At 38.4% G+C, this 5,000-nt stretch overlaps 1 protein-coding gene across 5 annotated transcripts in view; it reads right to left on the minus strand.

Moving 5' to 3' along the window:
* Nucleotides 1-5,000, minus strand: part of LOC137172719 (transcription factor COE3-like) — a 73,848-nt gene that overhangs the window by 39,739 nt on the left and 29,109 nt on the right. The gene's annotated exons all lie outside the window — the stretch shown is intronic.

Consider the following 5,000-nt stretch of genomic DNA (forward strand, 5'->3'; position numbering starts at 1 on the left):
CTAGGTTGGGAACCACTGGACTAAACTAGCTAACTGTATATAAAGTAGTGTAAACTAGCTCCACCTCCAGCAGCTACAACAGTAACATGCTGCTCTAACACTGATGCTTCACGATTAATAATCTAATGATGTCATATATAATAATATATCAGTCAGAGGGACCAAACCACTACTTTTACTGCAATACTTTAACTACATCAAGCTCATAATACTTATGTACTTTTACTGCAATACTTTAACTACATCAAGCTCATAATACTTATGTACTTGTACTGCAATACTTTAACTACATCAAGCTCATAATACTTATGTACTTGTACTGCAATACTTTAACTACATCAAGCTCATAATACTTATGTACTTGTACTGCAATACTTTAACTACATCAAGCTCATAATACTTATGTACTTGTACTGCAGTACGCTCTCAGTCTATGACTGGCTGTATGTTAACGTATCAAACTGGGTAAATATAAACGACACAGTCGTCTCTCTCTGTCATTCTAACAACTATAACCCTGAACCTTCTCTCATCTATTCATACTGTCTCTCTCTCTCTCTGCTGTCATCCTCCCTCTCCTCCATCTCCTCCCCCTCTCCTCTCCTCTGTCTCTCTCCCAGGAGAGATGGAGGGATGGAGGAGAGAAGACAAAGAACAGAGACTGCAGCTGCATCCAGAAACAACCTGAAACCTCAAAACCAAACCTCTAGTTTCAGTTAGAGATGATTTATATTGCTGTGGTTTTTATTCTCTCTCTCTCTCTCTCTCTCTCTCTCTCTCACACACACACACACACACACAAACACACACACACACACACACACACACACACACACACACACACACACACACACACAACAAACTGAAACCAAGCAGGTAATTAGTCGAGGCAGCCGTCAATCACAGCCAGAGTTCATTAGATTTATCAGGAATTTTAGGAAAAGAAATTGAAAGAAGAAAAGGGATGAGAGCAGCTGTGTGTGTGTGTGTGTGTGTGTGTGGGGGGGGGGGGGGGGGGGGGGGGGGCGTCTGTCTGAAGCCACGCAGGATCTACAGTACCACAGCATCACAGCGGTTTCCATAGTAACGGGATGTAAACACACACACACATAGAAGGACAAAAAAGACAAAACTCTCTCTCAGGCGATGTTTGAGTCTCTGAGGGTCTCAGCAGTATTGATTACCCAGCATTCCTTGCTGCTCGTCTCTAATGAGCCTACAGAAGGACAAAGTGCTGACACCAACACACACACCAACACACACACACACACACACACACACCAACACACACACACTGAACAGATGCTCTGTAAACAAATCAGCCGTTTCTGTTGAAACACATCAGCACGTCGGTGCGATTCAGTACAAATACTATCAATCTATAATCAATACAGGAGGAAGTGACTGTAACACGGAAATTATAAACACGTCTGAAATTATTTTCACGAGTTCCAGTTTGGATTTCTGGAAGCAGGAAACCCTTTGAATCCTGCAGCGTCTTCTCTTTATGTCCAGTCTCTTCGGCTTTTTACTAAACAACCAGATATTTGATCTGAAATATCTCCTCCTACCACAAGCTATCAGGATATGATATGATATGATATGATATGATATGATATATGATATGATATGATATTAGCCTTTGTGTTGTTGGATATTGATGGACAAATAAAGTATTTTAATATTTTTTGTTCAGGCTGGTTTGGCTGTTCAGTGGTACTCGATGCTCTCGGAGAAAAACTAAGAATGTTGAACAAACTGAGATCTGAAGAACATGTTTTGGTTTGATGAATAATTCTGAGACAGTTGAGATATTACAAGTTCATCATATACAGAAATGTTTCCAGTTGTATTGATCGGATATTTATTAACTGGACCGACATGTGAACATGGTTTTAGAGTTTGTTGACGTGTTTCTCTCAGTGACTCTGCTTCATCTGGACTTCCTGCAACTTTTACAGATAAATGTCTCTGATTGATTGAGTGATCAATAAAAGATCAATAATTTATAGTTTCCTTCAACTCGTCCAGTTAGGAGAAACTTTTAGCTGTTGAACTGTTGAACATGAGCATCAATGTTCTGTATGAACATATAAACATATAAACATGTGAACATGTGAACATACGAACATGTGAACATATGAACACATGAACACATGAACACATGAACATGTGAAAATATGAACATGTGAACATGTGAAAATATGAACATGTGAACATGTGAACAAATGAACATGTGAACATATGAACATATGAACATGTGAACATGTGAACATACGAACATGTGAACATGTGAACATATGAACACATGAACACATGAACACATGAACATGTGAAAATATGAACATGTGAACATGTGAAAATATGAACATGTGAACATGTGAACAAATGAACATGTGAACATATGAACATATAAACATATGAACACGTGAACATGTGAACAAATGAACATATGAACATGTGAACATATAAACATATGAACATGTGAACACATGAACATGTGAACACATGAACACATGAACATGTGAACATGTGAACATGTGAAAATATGAACATGTGAACATATGAACAAATGAACATGTGAACACATGAACACATGAACATGTGAACATGTGAACATGTGAAAATATGAACATGTAAACATATGAACAAATGAACATGTGAACACATGAACACATGAACATGTGAACATATAAACATATGAACATGTGAACATGTGAACATGTGAACATATAAACATGAACATATGAATATGTGAACATGTGAACAAATGAACATGTGAACACATGAACACATGAACATATGAACATGTGAACATATGAACATGTGAACATGTGAACATGTGAACATATAAACATATGAACATATGAACATGTGAACATGTGAACATGTGAAAATATGAACATATGAACATGTGAACATATGAACATGTGAACATATGAACATATGAACATATGAACATGTGAACATGTGAACATGTGAACATATGAACATGTGAACATATGAACATGTGAACATGTGAACATATGAACATATGAACATATGAACATGTGAACATGTGAACATATGAACATGTGAACATATGAACATATGAACATATGAACATGTGAACATGTGAAAATATGAACATGTGAACATGTGAAAATATGAACATATGAACATGTGAACATATGAACATGTGAACATATGAACATATGAACATATGAACATGTGAACATGTGAACACAGCAGCAGCAGGAAGCTGCTCTCTGAGTCTGCGATGTCACGGTGTTTGTCTGAAGATAACCTCAGTGTGTCGGCGTGACCTCTGACCTCTGATCAGCTGCTCACACACACACACACACACACACACACACACACACACACACACACAGTCTTATCACCGTGGTAACCACCCAGCATCATTCAGTCTCAGCTGATCATCACCTTATCTTCAGACACACAGACTCAACTTATCTACACTTCTCCTTCTTTCCTCTCCTCTCTTCTCCTCATCTTCCTCTTCACCTCCACCTCTGTCTTCCTCCTCCTCCTCTTCACCTCCTCTCCTCCCTCTCTTCTTCTTCTATGTTAGTTTTTCTGCACTTCGTCTCTTCTTTTCTCCTCCTCTGAATGAGCGAGAGATCGAGGTCGTAAATCTACACGTAGGACAGATTAAGCTTTCAATTTGTTATCTGATAAGCAGGGAAGACCCGACACACACACACACACACACACACACACACACACACACACACACACACACACACACACACACTGAAAACACACACACACACACACACTCTATTACTGCTCATATTTACGAGCAGGAAATTAGGACGCACTGCAAATTTATCTCCAAGAAGAATGAATGTCACACACACTCTGACACTAAACCTGAACACACACTCTGACACACACACACACACACACATACTCACACACACACACACACCTACTCTGACACACACTGTGTCGGAGTTAATATGCTCTGTGAGGTAGAAAATGTAGTCGCAGTGTGAGGAGGAATTATACTGATGGTAATGTACTGCCACAGAGTGTGTGTGTGTGTGTGTGAGTGTGTGTGTGTGTGTGTGAGCGTGTGTGTGTGTGTGTGTGTGTGTGTGTGTGTGTGATTTACGTGCTGTTGGCAGCGCTGCCTGTTAATCTGATGCGAGTCATTTACACACCGCTCGCTCTCTCTTCTGTCGCAGCTTCATCTTTACTTTAAAGCAGCTGCTCTCTTTAAACTCAGTCACCTTCCACGTTAATCAATTATCAGATATTATGAGTAAAGAAAGAAAACGTGTCTGTTAAACGGGATCGCAGAGAGCTTTTCCTCATCGGAGGGTCTGAGGACGCAGGATGTTGTACAGCTGAGTGATCAAGAAAACATCTTTTCTAATAAATATTTTTGATATCATTGAGGAATCATTTACTACATAACCAGCAGTGATGTCACAGAGTCCTGGAGTACACTGTGACATCACTGCAGCGTCACTCTGATCTTCAAAACCAAACCAAATAAATCACGAATAAATTATCTCCGTGATAACCGAAACAACCTGCGTTTAATATGTAAATGAGCAAAACATTCTGCTGGTAACGAACACATTTAAATAGTAATTAGCACAGTCAGAGATAATTAACGACAACTGTCACAGGTAACTGATTAACGAGCTGAACGAGGAGGAGAAACTAAACCGATGAGAGGAGCAGCAATCAATCACAGACATGTCACATCCGACGATGTCACATCAAAGTATCAATACACGGTATTAATACGGTATATACAGAACACTCATCACACTCGCTGATTATTTACAGATGTTGTTTTTTTGTTTTGTTTTTGTAATTTTTATTTGACATTAACAGGCTTTTATATTTATTTATAATCTCACATTGAACTCAAACTACAAACTGTTTTATGTTATTTTTTTTACGTTTTTTTTTTTTTTATATATATATATTTTTTATTTATTGACGGCCTTCGGATTCACAAAAGACAATTACAAATAATT

The sequence above is a fragment of the Thunnus thynnus genome, chromosome 20 (assembly GCF_963924715.1).
Source record: "Thunnus thynnus chromosome 20, fThuThy2.1, whole genome shotgun sequence".
NCBI lineage: Eukaryota > Metazoa > Chordata > Actinopteri > Scombriformes > Scombridae > Thunnus > Thunnus thynnus.